This window comes from Saimiri boliviensis, chromosome 13 (genome assembly GCF_048565385.1).
Source record: "Saimiri boliviensis isolate mSaiBol1 chromosome 13, mSaiBol1.pri, whole genome shotgun sequence".
NCBI lineage: Eukaryota > Metazoa > Chordata > Mammalia > Primates > Cebidae > Saimiri > Saimiri boliviensis.
The window spans coordinates 78711296-78733208 of NC_133461.1; the positions used below are offsets into that span (position 1 = coordinate 78711296).

The 21913-nt window shown below is 46.3% G+C and overlaps 1 long non-coding RNA gene and 1 pseudogene across 1 annotated transcript in view; one reads left to right on the plus strand and one right to left on the minus strand.

Moving 5' to 3' along the window:
- The window catches only part of LOC141580833 (uncharacterized), a 193524-nt gene that overhangs the window by 161636 nt on the left and 9975 nt on the right, over nucleotides 1–21913 (plus strand). The gene's annotated exons all lie outside the window — the stretch shown is intronic.
- LOC120361536 (large ribosomal subunit protein uL30-like) lies at nucleotides 3453–4373 on the minus strand (annotated as a pseudogene).

Sequence of the window (21913 nt, forward strand, 5' to 3'; positions counted from 1 at the left end):
GTTTATTTACCATATATCAGACACTGTTCTAAGCACTTCACAGTGAGCCGTGATCATACCACTACACTCCAGCCAAGGCAGTAATGCAAGACCCTCTCTCTAGAAAAATTAAATAATAAAAAAATGGAAATAATATTAATAAAATTTTTCTAGAGATAGGGTCTTGCATCAACTGCCTGGACTAGAGTGTAGTGGTATGATCGTAGCTCACTGCAGCCTCCAACTTCTGATCTTAGACAATCCTCCTGCCTCAGCCTCCCAAGTAGCTGGGACCACAGGCATGTGCTACCACATCTGGCTAATTTTTTATTTTTTGTAGAGATTAAATCTTGCTATGTTGCCCAGGCTGGTCTTGAGCTCCTGACCTCAACTGATCCTCCCACCTTGGCCTCCTAAAGCATTGGGATATTATGAGTGTGAATCACTGTGCCTAGCCTATCCCCAATTTTTTTTTTTTTTTTGGATGAGAACACCGAGGCACAGAAAGATGAAGGAATTTGTTAAGTGGGGCAGCCAGGGTCTGAGCCTAGGGGCCCTGTGTTCTCCTGGACTGCAGGCACACCTGGATCAAGGAGGCAGGGTTAGAGAGTGAGAACCCCCAGACAGGTTGAATTTGAAGATGTGAATGTTGCATCTGTTTGTCGTCGTCTATTTGGAGACAACGGATGTTGAGTAGTTTCTCTGCTTCCTTGGCACTCAAGGAGACCCTCCAAAAGGCATTTGGATTTGTGACAACTTGGGGAGTGCAGGGGTGAGGAGTTGGGGGGAGATAGTGGTGTCGTGGCCATTCTTTTCCCAGAGCTCCAGGGTGGTGACCTGTGGGAGGGAGCTGTCTGCTTCCGTCGAGGCCAATGATCAATGTCATTCTTCACCATTGCCTCACCAGAGGAACTGAGACTGGCGAGAACTCCCACCGTAGCTTGAGATGGATCCTGGGACCCAAAGTGGGGCCCTATTGTGGGTGTGGGCTGTGGTTGGTGTCTCTCGGTTCACAAAATAATCACAGCTTCCCCTTCCCTTCCTTCCTCTTCAGTCTTCCCTCCCCAGTGTGGCCTGGTGGAAGCAGCGATATAAGGGGTGGGCAGAGGCGGAAGGAGAGAGTCTGATGCTACTTTCTGGGAGTGGGTGATGAGGGACCCCTATAGGTTACCCTCAGGCCCTGGAGAAGTCTGAGGGAGAATTCTGTGTTCCTTTTGTCCATGTGGGGAGGAAATAGGAGAACCAGTATCATGGGGCCTGCCCTGCCTGCTGCTCTTGAAACCTGCTGACCAGTACACGACCCACTCCTGCTGCTGTGGTTAGGGTCCTGACACCCTCCGTGGACCCACAGAACCCATGAAGAAACTTAAATCAGATGCTGGTCTCCTCCAGTCCACTCTGACCGGCCTGGGGCTGGCTGGCTGTGGGTACCTGGGAAAACAGCCACAAAATAGAAGGTTCTGGAACCTTCCTGATGGGCTGGCCGGAGGGAGGCCTGAGTGTGGCAAAGGTAGCAGAGGAGTCAAATGGTTGGCAGGGTGCATTGCTGATTTAATGAACAATGTGCTGGGTGCTGAGGACTGAGGTCACCACAGCACACTCCAGTCTCCACACCCCACCGGGTCAAGGAACCGTGCCGGAGACAGCAGGTGAGTGGGCAAATGGTCTTCCTGTCAGCCAAGTACCCAGCCAGAGGTCCCGGGAGGGTGCTGGAGGCACGGGAGGAAGCTGAATGGGCTCCACACAGAGGGATCCTTACTGACAGGCAATCCCCATGCAGAGAGCTCTGCCTCGTCCCCACGGTTGGTCCTTTTTCTTGGGTGTGGGTGTGCATGCACACACACACACACACCTCACACACTTTATGGGTTGATGTGTATCTTTTTTAAAAAAAATTAGTGATATGTGGAATCTGCAAATGTTGAACTCATGCAGTAGGGAGCAGAATGGTGCTTACCAAAGGCCTGGGAGTGTGGGTGTCGGGGAGAGGTGGTTGGGGAAAGGGGATGTTGGTAAATGGGTGCAGAGTTTCAGTGACACAGGAAGAATATGTTCTGGTGATCTGTTGCACAGTAAAGTGACTGTAGCTAATAATAACATATTGCACATTTCAAAATAGCTTAAAGAGAGAATTTTACATGTTCTAACCACAGAGAAATGATAAATATTTGAGGTGATAGATACACCAATTACCCCGATTTTATTATTCCACAATGGATACATGTATTGAAATGTCCCATTGTACCCCGTAAGTATATACGGTAAAATTAGTGTTTGTCAATTACAAATAAAACTTTTAAAAAAGAAAAAATCAGCGGGGAAAATTTTAAACTCTAGCAAACTAGAGGGAAGCGTTTAGCGACTCTCCATGTGCGGTGCCCATCTCCCAGCTTTTACAGTCATCAGCATTTTGCTGATTTCGTTTCGTCCATCTTCGAGGTGTATTCTAACAGCAGCCGCAATTCCCGGCTTTCAGAATGCAGCTCTCTCTCCATCCTTACAGAAACGCTGGTGCATCGAGCAGAGTCGTCATTATCATCATTTTACAAAGAGAAGACCTCCGAGAGCTTCAGGAACTCTTCCAAGGTCATACAGCAACTAGAATCTCTGTTGCCTGAGCTGACCCTGTCACTGGCTCACTGGCTCATTTCTTTTTTTTTTTCTTTTTCCTTTGTTTTTGGACTACAAACATCTTTACTTTTATTGTATGTACTTCATGTTACACTCTACATTGTTCACTAGTCTAGGTGAGATGGTAGGTGACATATAGACGAATGTTATTTATAAAATAGCCCAGACCTTTCAAGTTTTTGCTGATTAATTTCACCAAATGCTCAGAAATAAGGCATTCCTGGGCACAAATTTCATTTCTTCCTTCATAATGCCCACAATATGAAACAATTGTTAGTGACTCACCTAAGTATGGCAAAAGATGCAAAACAAGAACACAGAAATGGAATGCAGGAGGAGGAAGACAACCTGTTTACATGGTAGTCTATAAACAAGCGAAGGTTTGAGAAATGAATTTTAGAACTAAATATAATTTTTTCCATAAACCAAAATTGTATTTATCTTACCTACAAATGTACAAATGCTTGTGAAACAAGCTTTCTTAGAATAAACCCATTTGAATCACTCAGCGCAGTTCAAAGACAAAAAAATTAAGATCTTTTGTAGAGAAAAGCCTTTTTCTAAATTTTTAATTTTTGCAGGGCTATCCCATAGGCTGTGAGCCCAGAGTAGCCAAGAAAAGCCTTTTAAAAACCCAAGAGATGTCCTTCACACAAACTAAACCCTGACTTTGCATGTAATGGGCTGTTGATTTGGCTTAATTTTATCACACACCAGACTTGCCACGTTAGCAAAGGGAAGACAAAGGCAGGCTAACAACAAAAGCAATCACAAATACATCAATATATTTCAATTTGAGAGCAGGTACTGACCGACTTAGAAAAATAATCATGGTGGACACCTTAGTTCGTTCTTCTAATAAGCCTGCTGATCTGGTCTTCCCTGTTGCCAGCATCTCCACTTTCTACAAAATGAGTGGTCTTTTTCTTTTTTCTTTCTTTTTTTTTTTTTTTAAAAAAAACGGAATTTCACCATGTTGGTCAGGCTGGTCTTGAACTCCTGACCTCAGGTGATCCACCCGCGCTGGCCTCCAAAGTGCTTGGATTACAGGCGTGAGCCACCACGCCTGAAACCCGGCCACGGGTGGTCTTTTTCTTCATTCCGCCTCGTGGAGAAGATAATTTGAAGGGCCACAGGAAGCTATTTGCTTCTTTGAAGCATTTTCCAACAGTATAGATCTCATGAATCAGATCCCCCATGCAGATGATGCCATATTTACTAAGAGATCGAGCAATCAAAGTGTTATCTGTCAAAGCAATTCACTTCTTTTTGATTTTGCCACAACCATATTTGTAGATTAGTTCATTTATTAACTTCAGATTTGGGTACCCCCATGCAGTATACGGCTCTACAGTCCTCAGCATGTTAACTGAAGCCTTGTTGAGCTTCACAAAGGTTCCACTGAAGATTTGACAAAGGCGAAGAGGCTGCAACACCTTTCGGACTTTGGGCTCACCCTACTGATACCCCTGATCCCTGATGACAAATGCCGGTATGGGTTCTGCAGGTACATAGAAGTTGCCAGCTTTCCTTGCTATCCTCGCCATTCGAATTTCAGTTCTGTACATCTGCCTATATTCCTTGTGATAGTGCTTCGCTTTTTCATAGATAAGCTTCCTTCTTGCCTTTTGAAGCATCTTTTGGGCAAACTTCTTTCTCAGGCACTTTATCTTCAGCTCCATGAAATTTCTTCACTTTTTCTTAAGGGTTTCTGGCACAACAGGAACCTTCTGCTTTTTCTACTTCTCTTCTACACTCTCCATGGTTCCAGCCAGAAAAAGACTATTTTTTTCTTTTTTCTTTTTCGGGATGGAGTCTCACTTTGTTGCCTAGGCTGGAGTGCAGTGGCATGATCTTGGTTCACTGCAATTTCCACCTCCCAGGTTCAAGTGATTCTCCTGCCTCAGCCTCCCGAGTAGCTGGGATTACAGGCGCCCATCATCATACCTGGCTAATTTTTGTATTTTTAGTGAGACAGGGATTGATCATGTTGGCCAGGCTGGTCTCAAACTCCTGACTTCAGGTGATCCTCCTGTCTTGGCTTCTCAAATGCTGGGATTACAAGCGTGAGCCACCGCGCCCAGCATCACTGGCTCATTTCAACTGCATTTCTGGATGCAGGCAGGTTGTGTGTGCGCGTGTGTGGGTGTGTAGGGGGAGCACCTCAGCTGGGGGTCCCTGGAACTCTCAGCCTTTCTTTTGTCCCTTTGCTAGCTGCCCTGCTGGTTGGACGGGCCCAGGGCAGAAGCAGGCAAATGAAGCTCTCCCAAGTTTTTCATCGATGGCTTCCTTGAGTCGTGGCTGCAGGATGTTTATAAAACTCTGAATCAATTTGAGACACAGAGATTTTCAATCAGGGAAGCAGATTGTGCTGATAGGGTCAAAAGGCCTGTCGCCAGCGAGGATCACAGCATCTGACATATTAATTTGAGCTGTCAGAATCAATATGTGTAACAGAGACGTGGAGGCACAGGCGCTGTTTCTGAAAAGGAGTTGCAAAAGGAAAAAAAAAAAAAAGGAGGGGAAAAAATCCCACCCTTTGAGGGACTAACCTTTCGCCGATCCTATAGAAGCAATCCCGCCAGTGTGGGGCCAGTAGGCCCTCCGTTCCTGGGCAGGCGGGAGCAGGTGAGAGGACTGGAGCCTTCTCTGCGGGGATGCTGGTCACAGCGCAGCCACGAGTGGTCCCATCGTCTCCCACACCCCCGCCATAAGTAAACTTTACCCAACTTTCCACAGACATCCACTCTCTGTCTCTTTCCTTGCCCCACACCATTTGAGTTTCAAAACCCTCTGTCCTGCAAAGAAGGCGGATCTGAGCCCTGGCAGGAAGTGCATTTGTTACTGAGAACCCTTTGATATTTCCCATATGAAACGTCTATGCTGGAGTTGGGCTTCTGGGAGGAAGTCGCTGTGGAGTCCTCCTCACCCAGGGGAGCACAGGACATGTGGGTTCTGTATGGGTGCTGGGGGCACAGAAGGAACACGGCACTCCCAGGAGCTGCCCATCTTGTGGGTTAAACACGGAAAAGAGTGTGATCCCGGGAGGGCCCAGTGGTGCCCGTGCTGCTTATACCAAGGAATCATGACAACATGTGAACGCACGTCACATCATGGCCAAGACACAACCGAGGCTCCTGAGATGTTCATTACATTCTTGGGAGCCCCTGGGTGACCCGGGTCCTGACTGAATTGGTGATCTCTCATGTAAAGAAAACTTTTTTCCACCCAATGGAAAAGAATTATAAAATTAGGCACAGTGCCAGCATTTGTGGAGATAGAACCATCTCAAAAGGTGAGCCATGTCCTTATTGTCACATTTGAGTAAATGGAGACAGAAATCTGAATACTTTGCAAATTGCCAAGGTCCCACAGTGTATTAGTCTGCTCTCATGCTGCTAAGACATACCTGAGACTAGGTAACTTATAAATGGAAAGAGGTTTAATGGACTCACAGTTCCACATGACTGAGAGGCCTCACAATCATGGCAGAAGGAGAATTAGAAGCAAAGGGACGTCTTACATGGCAGCAGGCAAGAGAGCGTGTGCAGAGGAGCTCCTCTTTATAAAACCATCAGATCTCATGAGACTTACTTACTATCACGGGGACGACACAAGAAAGACGTGACCTCATGATTCAATTACCTCCCACGGGGCCCCTCCCACAACACATGGGAATGATGGGAGCTACAATTCAAGATGAGATTTGGGTAGGGACACAGCCAGACCATATTACACAGAAAGAGGTGGGAGGGGATTTAGACTCCTGTTAGGTGGGATTCCTACCTTACTTAGTCTCTGTAGTGCCTGGCCCTTTTGTGCAGAGGATGGAGGGTTTTTTGGGCAGTGGCATGGAAGGGCCTCCCTTGGTGACACAGAACCTAACCTCTTATGTCTGTTCCCAGACCCATCTCCCTCTCACCATCCGTCCTGAGGTACTTTTCCAGGGCTTCTTGTGTGACGACCACGTTTTCTTCCTGCCAGGCGGTCTTTGTCCCATCTTAAAACGGGTTTAGAACTTTGTTTTAAAGATTCAAGGCCGGGCGCAGTGGCTCAAGCCTGTAATCCCAGCACTTTGGGAGGCCGAGGCGGGTGGATCACGAGGTCAAGAGATCGAGACCATCCTGGTCAACATGGTGAAACCCCGTCTCTACCAAAAATACAAAAAATTAGCTGGGCATGGTGGCACGTGCCTGTGATCCCAGCTACTCAGGAGGCTGAGGCAGGAGAATTGCCTGAACCCAGGAGGCGGAGGTTGCGGTGAGCCGAGATCGCGCCATTGCACTCCAGCCTGGGTAACAAGAGCAAAACTCCGTCTCAAAGAAACAAAACAAAACAAAGATTCAAGGTTTTTTCCTTTCAAAACATTTTGTTATGTGCAAGGAATGCAGACTGTTAAAGGAAATAGCTTCTGAAAAAAAAATCTCGCCTGAGTTGTGTGAAAGAACTATGGATGCCTTTGTTTTGAGCGGAGACTTGCAATTTTGAAGAGAAAGTAAATAGGGAGGTGTTGGGGGCGGTGGTTCTCAGCCACCAGCTTCTCCGTGTCCCATCTCTGGGTGCAGGATGTGCCTCTCTGGCTGGAGGAGATCTGAGGGGTGATGTGGTGGCTGCTGCTTTGTCTCCTCTGGCCAGCTTCCTGGTCTATTACAAAGGACAGCTTTTTAGTCACTTTCTTGCTTTGGGTGAAAAAAGATGGGTGAGATTTACAAGAATAGTTGCATTATTTTTTCTCTTGATTATTATTCTCCTCCACCTGCCATGTGCACAATAAAATAAATCATAGAGAGAGAGATGACGAGAGAGGGAGAAAAGGGTTGAGGAGAGAGAAAGGGGTGAGAGAGAGATTTGTAAGAATACTCACTGGGGTGATAGCTAAAGCATAAGAAACTTCAATTTTTGTTTTTTTGAGAGGGAGAAATAGGGTCTTACTACTCTGTCACTCAGGTTGGAGTGCAGTGGTGTGATCATAGCTTACTGCAGTCTGAAACTCCTGAGCCCAAGTTATTCTCCTATCTCAGCCTCCCCACTAGCTGGGACTACAGGTGTGACTACCACACCTGGCTATTTATTTTTTGTAGAAACAGGGTCTTGCTGTGTTCCCCAGTCTGGTCTCAAACTGTTAGTCTCAAGTGATTCTCCCACCTCAGCCTTCCAAAGTGTTGGGATTACAGTTGTGAACCACTGCACCTGACTAAGGATTTTCTTCTTAGTGATGAAAGTTGTCTGAAATTGCCTGCTCTTTTTTTTTTTTTCTTTTGAGACGGAGTTTCGCGCTTGTTGCCCAGGCTGGAGTGCAATGGTGCGATCTCAGCTCTCTGTAACCTCCACCTCCAAGGTTTACGTGATTCTTCTGCCTCAGCCTCCTGAGTAGCTGGGATTATAGGTACATGCCACCACACCTGGCTAATTTTTGTATTTTTAGTAGAGACAGTAGTTTCAGTCATGTTGGCCAGGCTGATTCTGAACTCCTGACCTCAGGTGATCCACCCACCTCAGTCCCCCAAAGTGTTGGGATTACAGATGTGAGCCACTGTGCCTGGCCTGAAATTGCCTGTTCTAATGGTTGCACATATCTGTGAATATATACTTTAAATGAGTGAATTCATGTGATATATGACTTATATCTCAATAAAGCTGGTAAAGAAAAAAGGATACATCTGCACCAGGACCTGGCCTTGGACGTGAACTGGAAAGGTGTGAGTGCTCAGTCTCCACCAGCCCCTGTCCCTGAAGTGGGGTTGCCTGCAGAATCCAGAAGGCACCAAAGAGACTTGTAAAGGGTCTCCATCTCTGAACCAAACCCAGCACCTGACAAGTGGAGGGCCCTAAGGTGAAGTTGGCTCTGTGCTGAGATGTCTGTGACACATTGGTGCTGGGAGGGATATTCGTGATTGTGAGGTCCAAACCCTCATTTCTTAGATGCAAACTGAGGCCCAGAAAGGAGAATTAACTGGTCCACAGCCACAATTAGTTAGAGTTTGGGTCCAGAAACCCATCTTCTGATGCTCATATCCTTCCTTTCCTTCTGCAAGGAGGACTAAGATACGTGCTAGGGACTTACAAGTTAACAGCCAGACCTTATGGGGCCAGTGAGGGGTGGAGGGGTGTCAGTAGGTCATCACATCACAGTTTAAGGGTTTTGATAGGGGGAGTGGAGGAAGGTAGACAGACCTTGGGCAGACCTTGGGGTCAGGGGGTGTGCAGTATGCTAAGGAGGGTTTTGTGTGTGTGTGTGTGTGCGTGTGTGTGTGTGTGTGTGTGTGTGTGTGTGTGTGTATGTGTGTGTCAAGGATGGCTTCCCAGAGGAAAGGACTTCTGATCTGTGATCTGACCGCAGACTAGCAATCAGGTGAAGCTTGGGGCTGGGGGTGGCAGGGAGAGAGTAATCCCCCTTGGCAGAGGGTCTGGGAGGGGTAAGCTGGGAGATGTTTAGCACTCAGAAGACATTTTGCATGGCTGAGGAAGATTCCATTCTGGGAGTGAGCAGAAAATGTGGAGCATTGAGAGGGAAGAGGTCTGTTCTAGATTCTGCACGACCTTCTGCACCTTAGTAAGGTGTTTGGATTTGATCTTGAGCTTAATGGAAAGACTTTGATGGGTTTTCTGCATGTTTTTCTGACATCTAGATGCTAAGAGAACTCTCCTCTGGTCCATTGGCCAGGAAGTCCTTGGGTCAGCTTTGTAGCAGCTGTTTTTATTGAGCATTTACTGGGTGCCTGGCTCTGGTCTAAAGAGAGTATTTAACATGGAGGAGCTCATTTAATCTCCATTACAACCCAATAAAGCATCTACCATTATTACTCACATTTTACAGATGTTAATAGCTAACATTTTTGCACTAACTATGCATGAGGTATTATTCTAAGGACTTTACAGATAGCAACTAACTTATGCCCTGTAAGAACCTTGTAGAGTAGGCACCATTATTATCCTTCTGTTGTAAACTAGGAGACTGAGGCACAGGAAGGTAAAAAACTCACCCGAAGTCACACTGGTCACTCGCAGAGCTGAGATTCACGGCTGGCAGATCCAACCCCAGAACTGCTCCCAGCCCCTGCGGCGTGGCTGCGGCTACAGTGCTGCCTGTCACAGGGGCCACCTGCTTCCATCTCTCCCAGCCCTGTAAAAGAAGGAAGCCGGAAGAAAAATGAAAAATTTAGAGAAAAATGAAATAATTCTCCCTTATTGTGAAATTTCTTTCTTTCTTCCAAACAAAGAAGCAAAGAGTCCTCCCAAACCCAAGCTTGTAACCACCTTGTCCAGGGTAGAGGGGAAAAGGCAGTGGGCAAGAAGCTAGAACAACATGCAGAGGTGATGTTCAGTCATGGGGTGGGAGTGGGGGGTGGGGGTGGCGGGGGTGGGCTATGAAAAGCAGGTTGCACTTATGGTGGGTGGGCGTAGTCGACAGAGTTCTAAAGCAGTCCCCCCCACCTGGCCCCGGTGACATTCACCTCTTGGCATTACTCTTGTGATCATGCTTTGGTGCATGGCTTGCAGATGTAATTAGGGTTAACCAGTGAGATGACCTTAAAACTGGGAAATTATCTAGGTGGGCCCCACAGAAACCTGTCAGCCCCTGCAAAGCAGAGTGTTTTCTCCAGATGGTGGCAATAAAAGACATCAGAGAGGTTTGAAGTTTGAGAAGTGTTTGGTGTGAGGTGGGGTTCTCTGTTGCTGAGGTGGAGGAAGCCATGGGGCCAGGACCTGAGGGCTTGAGGCTTTTAAGAGCTGAGAGCAGTCCCTGCCCAATAGCTAGGAAGGAAACAGGGACTTCAGCCCTACAGGGAACACAATGCTGCCAGTAAAGGGACTGAGTTTGGAAGCAGATCTCAAGCTCCAGTGAGAATGCAGCCAGTTGACGCCTTGGTTTTAGGCTTGGAAAGCCCAGAGCAGGGAACGCAGCCACACCATTCTAGACTTCTGACCTACAGAACTTGGAGATAATAAATGGGTACTGTTTTAAGTTGCTAAGTGCATGGTAATTGGCTATACACAGGAAACCAATGCAGATTTTGTTACCTGGAAGTGGGGAGTGCTGCCACAACAAACCCCAAAATGTGGGCACAGCTTTGGAATTGGGCAGTGAAAGAATTTTAAGGACATGATAGAAAAAGCATAGATTACGTTGGCCGAGCTACTAGAAACATGGACATTTATGGGATCAGAAGGAGTGAGGAGCATTTGAGAGAAATCCTAAGTCAACTTGGAGAAAGCCTAAATCATTGGGAACAGACTGTTAGTGGAAATCTGGTGCTGGTGAGGGCTTACAAGGAAGACGTTATTAAAAGTATTGGAATAGAGTTTGCCAAATGGTGATTTTCTAATTTTATCATTTCCTCTGCACGTATAGTTGGAATTCCTCTTTCCAAACTAAAAATAGAACTACCATTTGATCCAGTAATCCCACTACTGGGTATCTACCCAAAGGGAAAGCAACTATTTTATCATAAAGATACCTGCACTTGTCTATCTATTACAGCACTATTCACAATAGCAAAGTCATGGAATCCACTTATATGCCCATCGATAGATGATTGATCAAATAGCATTGTATATATACCATGGAATACTACTCAACCATGAAAAAGAATAAAATCATGTCTTTTGCAGCAACATGGACAGAACTGGAGGCCATTATCTTCAGCAAAATAACTCAGAAACAGAAAGTCAAATACTATATATTCTCACTTATAAGTGGAAGCTGAACAATGTGTATACATGAACATATAGAGAAGAATAATGGAAGTTGGAGACTCCAAAAGGTGGGAGGTGGGTGAAGTTTGAAAATTACCTATTGGGTACAATGTTTCCTGTTTGGGTGACGAGCACACTATAAGCTTAGGCACCACCACTATGCAAAATATACACACAAGAAATCTGCACTTGTGCCCCTGAATTTTTTTTTTTTTTTTTTTTTTTTTTTGAGATGAAGTCTCACTCTGTTGCCCAGGCTGGAGTGCAGTGGCGCAATCTCGGCTCACTGCAACCTCTGCCTCCCGGGTCCAGGTGATTCTTCTGCCTCAGCCTCCAAGTAGCTGGGACTACAGGCACTGGCCACCATGCCCAGCTAATTTTTTGTATTTTTAGTAGAGATGGGGTTTCACCGTGTTAGCGAGGATGGTCTCGATCTCCTGACCTTGTGATCCACCCGCCTTGGCCTCCCAAAGTGCTGGGATTACAGGCGTGAGTCACCACGCCTGGCTGTAACCCTAAATCTTTAAAAATAAATAAAAAAGGAAGTGGGGTGGGAAGAGGGAGAGAGGTGTTACTGGAAAGGGGTTTCAATCCAAACCCCAAGAGAATTCTTTGATCTGCACAAGAAAGAATTTGAGGTGAATCCATAGAGTAAAGTGAAAGAAAGTTTATTAAGGAAGAAAAGAAAGGAAAGAATGGCTACTGCAGAGGCAGAACGGCCCCCAGGGCTGCTGGTTGCCCAGTTTTATGGTATGCTAAACAAAGGATGGATTATTCATGAGTATTTTGGGAAAGGAAAGGGTGGGCAATTCCCAGAACTGAGAGTTCCTCCCCTTTTTAGACCACGCAGAGTCTTTCTTTCTTTCTTTCTTTTTTCTCTTTCTTTCTTTCTTTCTTTTTCTTTTCTTCTCCTTCTCTTCCTTCCTTCCTTCCTTCCTTCCTTCCTTCCTTCCTTCCTTCCTTCCTTCCTTCCTTCCTTCCTTCCCTCCCTCCCTCCGTCCCTCCCTCTCTCTCTCTCTCTTTCTTTCCCTCTTCTTTTTGAGATGGAGTTCTACTCGTTGCCTATCTCAGCTCACTGCAACCTCTACCTCCTGGGTTCAAGCGATTCTCCTGCCTCAGCCTCCCTAGTAGCTGGGATTACAGGCATACACTACCACGCCCGGCTAATTTTTTGTATTTTTAGTAGAAACGAGGTTTCACCATGTTAGCCAGGCTAATCTTGGACTCCTGCCCTCAGGTGATCTGCCCGCCTCAGCCTCCCAAAATGCTGGGATTACAGGAGTGAGCCACCGCACCCAGCCCACTTAGGATAACTTTCTGATGTTGCCATGGCATCTGTACACTGCTGTGGCACTGGTGGGAGTGTCTCTTAGCATGCAAATGCATTATGATTAATGTATAATGAGCAGTGAGGACAGCCAGAGGTCACTCTTGTCGCCATCTTGGTTTTGATGGTTTTTATCTGTCTTCTTTACTGCATTCTGTTATTATCAGCAAGGTCTTTATGACCTGTATTTTGTGCTGACCTCCTATCTCATTCTGTGACTTATAATTCTTAGCTTCCTGGGAATGCAGCCCAGTAGGTCTCAGCCTCATTTTACCCAGCCTCTATTCAAGACGGAGGTGCTCTGGTTCAAAGGGCTCTGACAAGACTATCAAAAAAACTACCTATCACGTGCTATGCTTATTACAAACGGGACAAAACAATCTGTACACCAAACCCTCATGACATGAAGTTTACTTATACAGCAAATTGGCCCAGGAACTTAAAAGTTTACAAGAAAAAAGAAGTGCTTTCTTCACCAACTCTTTGGTTAGCTTGATATATAGTTCATATAAGAAAGGCAATAGGTTTGGTTCTTTTTCTTTATCATTTTAAACTATTTTGATGCTGTTATACCAATCAAATTTATTAATCATACCTTAATAAGGTTGAAAAAAGTAAAAAAAAAAAAAAAAAAAGCACTGAGTCACAGTAAATTGATAGGTCACAAAATGTCAGAGCCAAAATTTGAACCTAGGCTTTCTGATGGTTTAGCCTGTGGTCTTAACCACCACATCCCATTTTCTCCCAGAAAGAGGAAAATGGTCGTGAGATGATGTTAAGTGAATAAGACAGAATATAAAAACATAGCTCCACGAATCTGATCTATTTATAGATGCATAGCGAAAGACAGAAGGAAATACACCACAAGTTTCACAGTGGTTATCCTCGAAAAGTTTAAAAACAAAAAGCATCCACAGCACTTACGTTCGCTGGTTTCTGTTCCTCTTAGAGGCTGCTGAGACCCCACATGATGTATTGAGTCTTTTTGGCATGACCATGAAGATCAAGTTTCTTGTTTATAAAAGTCGCGGTAGTCTTGCTCTTGAATGCTGGCAAATGTCACTGGGGCAGTAGGGATGTGTCCTTCTGTAAGGGGAGAGGGGAAGCATTAGCTATTAACATCTGTAAAACGTAATAATGGTAGACGCTTTACTGGGTCGTAACTGAGATGAAATGAGCTCCTCTATGTTAAATACTCACTTTAGACCAGAGCCAGGTCACACACTCCTAGCTATGTGACCTTGGACAAGTTACTTACCCTCTTTGTGCCTCAGTTTACTCATCTCTGACATAGGGAGAGTTATAATACTGATCTTTATAGAGTTTTGGAAGGTTAATGCAAGATACTTAGCACAAGAAGTACTCATCCCGTGCTAGTTATACTTATTCAGGAAGGCCTGGAAGAGTCATTGGCTTTGAATAGTTTTGTAGTTACGGGAATTGAAGGGAGAGACTCTTTCTCCAGGTGCTATGAGGATCGCAGCCAAGCCCAGTCTCTGCCTCCTTGACACATATTTTTCTCCATCCAATTTACCTTGGCGTGAAGGATAATTCATGGGTATGTTCTCATCCTGGTCCTCAACATAAATCTTCCCTCCCTGTGCACATGGTGACAGCTCCGTAGGTCTCCTGGAGTTTCTTCTCTGAGTTGCTCATTAATGTTGTCTACACAAAGAAAGATCTTGGGGTGCCTGCCTTTCCCTGAAGCCATCCTTCTGAGAAAGGCAGGCAGGGGTGAGAGGCAGGGGCGGGCTGAAGAGAGGGCAGTGGGAGAAAGGCCATCCCTAGCACAATGTGAACTTGAGATTCGGGTCTGGAGGATTGGGCAGCACCTGTCATAAAAGCACCGAAGTACTGCCTCCTGCACCACCCCCTGGAAGTGAGGAGAAGGGTCTTTTCTACAGCTATAGAGTGAAACTGACGCCAGCCCTGGGGAGGAAGGGAGTGATTATTTGTGAAGCTCGTTTCTTGGTCTGATTTTCTTCTTAAGCATCACATTTGCTTCCTTTTAAAAAAATGAAACAAGTGCATGCTGCTCAGCCATTTCCATCCCATTCGCAGCCTTGATAACCTGTCAGATCGACTCCTGTAAAACAGCTCTTTCTTCTTTTTTTGAGACAGAGTCTCTGTTGCCCAGGATGGAGTACAGTGGAGCGATCTTGGCTCACTGCAACGTCCGATTCAAGTGATTCTAATGCTTCAGCCTCCCAAGTAGCTGGGATTACAGGCACCCACCACCCCGCCTGGCTAATTTTTGTATTTTTAGTAGAGATGGGGTTTCACCATGTTGGCCAGGCTGGTTTTGAATTCCGGACCTCAGGTGATTCGTGTGCCTTGGCCTCCCAAAGTGCTGGGATTACAGGTGTGAGCCACCGAGCCTGGCCCCTAAAAGACCTCTTTCTTTTGGGTGCCATCAAAGCTCAGATTCCCTGTTGGGATCACCAGAAGTGAGGACACTCATTCTATTTCTGTTGCAAATGTTTGAATCAGAAGCCATAGTGAAAAAGAGAAAGCATTCCTCCAGGAAATGTTCTTCATTGTGGGGCATCAATTGCGGTGTGTGCGGAATGTCAGGGAAATTTCCCCATTCACTCATATCATTCACTGATTCATGGCTTTGAGAAATACTTAGTGATTCTTTTAAACAACGTTCTTCGAACTTTTAAAATGCCACAACTCCTGTCTATTTAATAAAATCTTAGTGAAACCCAATAGATGAGGGTGTGAACTGAAATTGAGAGGGAATCGGCTCACCTGAGGCATCCATGCTCGTTAATGAGGGTATAACTTGTATCCCAACATTTGGATTTCTGACCCTTAGGTGGACTATGCCCTGGCTGTTTGCTGCATATTATAGGGAAGTACGGGCAGTCTGGAACTTACAAGCGAGTTCTGTTCCAAAAGTTCATTTGAAAGTTAGTTCGAACTTGGAATACATTTATTTGCCTGTGGAAACCGGGGTATAGATGGTAGTGAAATTCCCAGCCCAGCCCAGTAATATCTATTTAATTCACAGTATGTTGGAATTATAGAACTAATAACTCTCTATCAGCTTTGTGTTATTCTTTTTTTTTTTTTCCTTGTTGCCCAGGCTGGAGTGCAGTGGTGCAATCTTGGCTGTCTGCAACCTCTGCCTCCCGGGTTCAAGTGATTCTCCTGCCTCAGCCTCTCAAGTAGCTGGGACTACAGGCATGAGCCACCACGACCGACTAGTTTTTGTATTTTTAGTAAAGATGGGGTTCTACCATGTTGTTCAGGCTGGTCTAGAAGTCCTGACTTCAGGCGATCCACCTGCCTCAGCCTCCCAAAGTGCGGGGATTACAAGTGTGAGCACTGTGCCCAGCCAGCTTTGTGTATTAATAGTACTGCAGAAACCGTGTATTTACTGCTGGTAGGGCAGTAACATATCACCCGCGGGGCCCTCAACTAACCAGCAATCTCATCCCTGTGGAGCATAGTAGGGAACTAGTAAGTGAGCAAAAATGGCCTTTGCATGTGTAAAATAACAGCCCTTCTGCCTTGGCCTCCCAAAGTGCTGGGATTACTGGTGTGAGTCACCATGCCCAGCCCCAGCTCAGATTATGAAAAAGATAAAAAACGAAACAAAACAAAATTAAAAAAAAAAAAATCCCTAAACAGATGTTGGAGAGGATGTGGAGAAAAAAGAATGCTTATACACTGTTGGTGGGAATAGAAATCAGTGCAACCTCTGTGGAAAACATTACGGAGATTTCTCAAAGAACTAAAAATAGAGCTACCATTCAACTCAGCAATCTCACTTCTGGGTTTCCACTCAAAGGAAAAGAAATCAGTATATCAAAAAGACACCTGCATGTCTACGTTTATTGCAGCACTGTTCACAATAGCAAGGGTGTGGTATCAACCTGAGTGTCCACCAGTGGATGCCTGGAAAACGGAGATGTGGTGTATTGTATATACGCAGTGGAGTAGTATCCAGCTATGAAAAAGAACGAGTTCAGGTCTTTCAAAGCAAAATGGATAGGACTGGAGGACCATTACATAAAACAACTCAGACACAGAAAGACAAATACCTCATGTTTTCACTCATATGTGGGAGGTAAACAATGGGTCCGAATGGAAGCAGGGTGTGGAATGATGGAACTGTGGGGTTGGGGAGTGAGAAGGGTTGAATAATTAAAAAAAAAAAAAAAAAGAAAAAAAAAAAGGCCCGGCTCAGAATTCATCCTCTTGGTGTTCCTGATCCTTTGAACATCTTTGGGTTATAGCATTTATCACACTATTGTCTAAAAAACTGTTGACCGGAAGTCTGCTTTTCCAGGGCCAAACAGAGTGCTTAATTCACAAGGACGTCAACGCCCACAGGAGCAGTTCCATGGGGTCGGGAACTCTTTTTCACTCTTTTCTCCCCAGGGCCAAGGGCAGTGTTTGGACTGGTTCCTTATTCGTAGCGTTAACAATCTGTTACGACGCACCTGCCGCAGCACGGTGCCTGGACTGCCATAGGTGCTCCGTTATTGAAGGACAGCGTTTGCAAGGTCAGAAGTGTTTACTAATCCTTGCTAGCAGTGGAGTTTCAGATATTTTATTTGGAAGATAGTTCTTTTCTTTAAAGATAGTTCTGATTCCGGAAAGTCCCTCTAGGTCTTGCTCAAATTATTCTACCTGGATGTGCACGTATGTGTGACACACACACACTCCTTTATTCCCCAGCCCTCCTAAATCCTTTTGAAGATAGGGGACCAAGGAAATGAGTTCTTGTAAAACCATTTCCTTGTTTCTCAGCCCCAGGAAGATAAACCCTGTTGGGTTGAGTTGCCAGATTCTGTGCCCCACTGCTCCCCCACTGGCCCAGGGCCCCCACCCCCAGGGCTGGCTCATCCGCAGGCCAAGCTGTTCCCACAAAGACACCGAGCCTGAGACTTAAATTGGATTTGCCTGTGGCTTTGCGCTCTTCGTGTCCTCCCGCCTTCGTTTTTGATGTATCATTTTAATCAGTCCTAGTCAATCATTCCCTCTCTGTCTTGCTCACCATAAACACAACCCCTTGCCAAAAAAATTATGAATGTATTAAATGATTTTATTACAGTAAACTGCAGATTGTACCATTGTAAACACAGGTGCCGTTCCAACCCCAAACCCTCCAGCTCTGTCCAGACCCACAGGGGTGCCGTGGAGGGAGGGAGGGAGAAAAAGAGAAAGGGACCATCACAAGGAGTCTGAGAAACAGGAGGTCATTTGGTTCAATGCTTCTCCATAGATGGAAGACAGTGGAGCTCCGGTTGGTGAAGCCACTGGTCTCAGGTCACACTGACACTTTGTGGTAGAACCAGTGTCAGAATTGGGGTCATCTGATATTTGACACCCCTTCCCTGACAGCCCTCTGTTAATCCTCTTTCTCCTATTCATTTTAGACCCATTTCAAGCTAGGACAAATGCCAGTGGAGGGAGTGGGAGAATTGGAAAACTGGAATTGGCCCGAGGCTGTCTATACACTGCGGGTCTTAATCTTGTTGTCCCGCAGGTGGGGTAAATATCTTCCTGCCTCCCATCCTGGGATGGGGTGGTGGGGACTTCCACTTCTCTAGGCTGACAGCCTTGGGCATTGTTTTGGGGACAGGAATGGGGAAGTCCCTGGGACACAGGGAGGCTTCTGCTTCGATGAGGCCTTGTGGAAGCTGCCCAGACCAGAGCCTGCTGCTCCTCGAGGAGGCTTTATTCTGGGATGGCTTGGCAGCTCTTGAAGGCTTGGGAACCTGTTTTCAGAGTGGCTGGCCTGATCGCTGATCGCTGATGGAGTCTGGTTTCTTTTGGTGCAAGAAATGCTTTGAGGGTAATGTCACCAGTAGAGAGCTACTGTAAAAATGTCCTGTTACGGACGGTGAGAAAGATCTTCTAAACAAGTGATCGATCACGTGGAGAAGGACTTAGAGAAGACTCCTAAGATAGGACTATTTTAGAGACATCATCCATAGGATGATCATCAACCTACGGATGATGTCTCTTCCCCAGTGGGAATTTTCTTGGCCGAAGTTATCCAGCCCTTTGGGAATCGGTAGGTGAGTGACACGAGTGCACACATACATATGCAATATAGGGTTAATATGTATGCATGTTTAGTCTTCACGTCTGCTTTTTCCGGTTCCTGTTTGTTTCTTGGTTTTGACACATCTGGGCCTCCATAGTAAACAGTTCCAATGTTTACAGCTCCAAAGGTTACATTTGTTTCCCAAAGTTTTTATTCCTCCTTCTTTTGGGTAAGTTTCAGCTCAGAAGAGAAGCTGTTTTTTTTTTTGCTGAGCCTGAGCTGCATGAGCGAGGCAGGAACACAGACCCATCTGTTGGAGATTGGAACATAAATAGCCCCTTTTAAAAATAAATCTCCGCTTTTAACTCCGTAGATAAAAATATCTGAATAAAGGACAATTCTTAATCTCTACCTTCTCCGCTGCTTAACTCAAACGTTTCTAAGTGGAGTTTTTTTTCCCCCTTCTCCTTTTACAGGTTTCATTTTGGCTTTGATTCTAGCGAGTTTACTGACAGATTACTTCATTTTAACTATATGGCTTTTCTGTCTAGTGGGAGGCATATTTCTAAGTATCATATTTATCAAAAGAGCTCTGCAAAACAAGGGCCAGAATTACTCTTTTGATGGTTCCCCCTCTAACTACAACCACAATAAATTTTGTGAGAAAGAATGTTCGACTGGGGACCTTTTATGTTAAAGCCGAGAACCTGGGTTCAGACATTGTCACTTTCAAACCTCCACCACTTGGGTTGCTTTTTCCCCCTCTCCTCCCCTCCCCAGGCAGAAATCTCACATCTGGTCTCACTTGCATGGCTGGTCCTTCGCTCCCAAGGGCACCATATTTTCCCCCTTATAACTTTAAATCAGAGGAGCATTTCAGTAAATCACAGGGAACACTTATTTATTGGACATAGTTTTGGGTCTCTTAAAGCATGGAAAATAAATTTAATGGAGCGTTTGGAGCATTTCTCCAATCTTTTGAGGGATTACTTGGGGAATTTGTCAACCATGCCAAGCCCAGCAGCATGATCCAGAGAGATGGGAAGGAAATGATGGGAGAATCTTCTCAGAAGACCCAGGTGGATCCTAAATCACCCCTAGAAAGATGAATATGAGAGGACCAGTTGCCAGCAAGGTTGATAGGCAGCATCGCCATTTATTTAATAAACTATCATTTCAGCGGGCGGGTGACTTTAATCTGAATTATATTTGGTTTTTGTCATCTACTCTTGCCAAGTAATTTATGGAGCACCTGAGCATGCTTCTTAACCTCAAATGGCAGAGGAGGGAGGTGAAAAAGGGGGCTGGAGGAAGGAAAAAAGAAAGATGGGGGGAAAAACAGGGAAGGGAGCCTCTCCAGGGGACTGGAAACCTTAGGAGAATGTAAAAGCAGGGCAGAGAGAGATTCCTGGCAGCGGCCGGTTGGGTGGGCAAGCTTCATTCGAGGTGCCCTAGGGTGGGAAATAAGGGTGGATGGGCTGGTCTTTCTTCCTTGAGGGAAGTAAGTGAGGAGGAGCATCTTGAGCTTTAGGAACCTGAGTGAGGATTTGGTGCTCAGGGTGGCAGGGGCGTGTCTTTAGAGGAGGAAGATGGAAGGCGGGGCTTCTGATGTCACTCCCAGGAGGACGGGCTTCTCCTTCAGGTTGGAGCTGCTCGGAGAACAAAGGGCTGTTCAGGAACGCAGACCGGCTTTGTTTTTGGTGGCAGAGGAGTGATGAGAGCACCATGGTTATTGTCAGTTTTAGTAGCAACAGCCGCCACGCCTGGTCCCTGAAACCATGGGTCTGAAGGGTCTGACTTGTCTTCATCCCAGTTTCGGTTAAGAAGGAAGAGGACAGACGTTCTTGTTTTTAGGCTAAAATGGGTAAAGTGAGGCAAAAGGTAAAAAGAGCAACAGTTAGGCCGGGCGCGGTGGCTCAAGCCTATAATCCCAGCACTTTGGGAGGCCGAGGCGGGTGGATCACGAGGTCGAGAGTTCGAGACCATCCTGGTCGACATGGTGAAACCCTGTCTCTACTAAAAATACAAAAAATTAGCTGGGTATGGTGGCTCGTGCCTGTAATCCCAGCTACTCAGGAGGCTGAGGCAGGAGAATTGCCTGAGCCCAGGAGGTGGAGGTTGCAGTGAGCCGAGATCGCGCCATTGCACTCCAGCCTGGGTAACAAGAGCAAAACTCCGTCTCAAAAAAAAAAAAGAGCAACAGTTGATGGAGATGTTCCAGCCACAGGGGAGCAGCGGAAGGCCAGGGATACAGCGGAGTCCCCTATCTGGCTTTTGTGCCTTAGGGTCCCTGTGGGCTGGAGAGATTTGGCCCTAGATGCCCATTCTCCACTGTCCTGCAGAGAGGGGCTCCTAGTCTGCTGTGTGAGCCCCTACTGACCCCAAAGCAGCCTCCTCCTCCCTGGCTTTTTCGCTCTTTGCTCTTCCAGCTTGGCCAAACCAGTCCTTGCCTGGGATCTCCTGAGAGCCAGGGAGGAGGGGCTGGGGTTGGGGAGCTTATGGAAACACAGAGGCAGAGGCTGCAGGAATGAGAGGAGGGTGGGCGGTGGGTGGGAGGCGGGATGACCTGACTGTGCTGGGCAGGGTGAACCCCACAGCGGCACTACTCAATCCAGACTCAGAGCATAGTGTGCAGTGGGACCTCTGTGCGCCCACAGCCTTCTGAGGCATCAATTTAGATGGGCTGGTAGGTGTGACTGTGGAGGAAATGGTCTGGAGCTTAGAGGATTACAGGAGAAGGGTTTCACTGGTCAGCAAGCCCTGAAACCCTGACCTTCAAGCATCTTCTCTCTGGCTTTGCATGCACGTTCCTCCTGACCACTGAAGATCCTACAGGGTCTGGCTTCATTCACATTTCAGCCTTGGCTTTTTTTCTCCCCTCCCTGTCTCTCAACTCTAGCCCGTCACTGTTCCGCAGACACCCTAGACTCCAGTCTGCCTTCACCCCTCTGCTTTTATGACGCTTGCCTTTCTGTCCGTCTATCCAGTGCTACATATGGTTCAAGATGGAGACCACAATTTACGTTCTCCTAGAATGTGTCTGGACCAATTTGCGTTCTCTGAGCAGCTTGTAGACCCCACCATACTCTTTTTTTTTTTTTTTCTTTTGAGACAGGGTTTCCTTCTCTAGACCAGGCTGGAGTATAGTGGCATGATCACAGCTCACTGTAGTCTCGACCTCCTGGGCTCAAGCAATCCTCCAGCCCTCAGCCTCCCGAGTAGCTGGGACTACAGAGCTGGGACTACAGGTGGGCACCACCATACCTGACTAA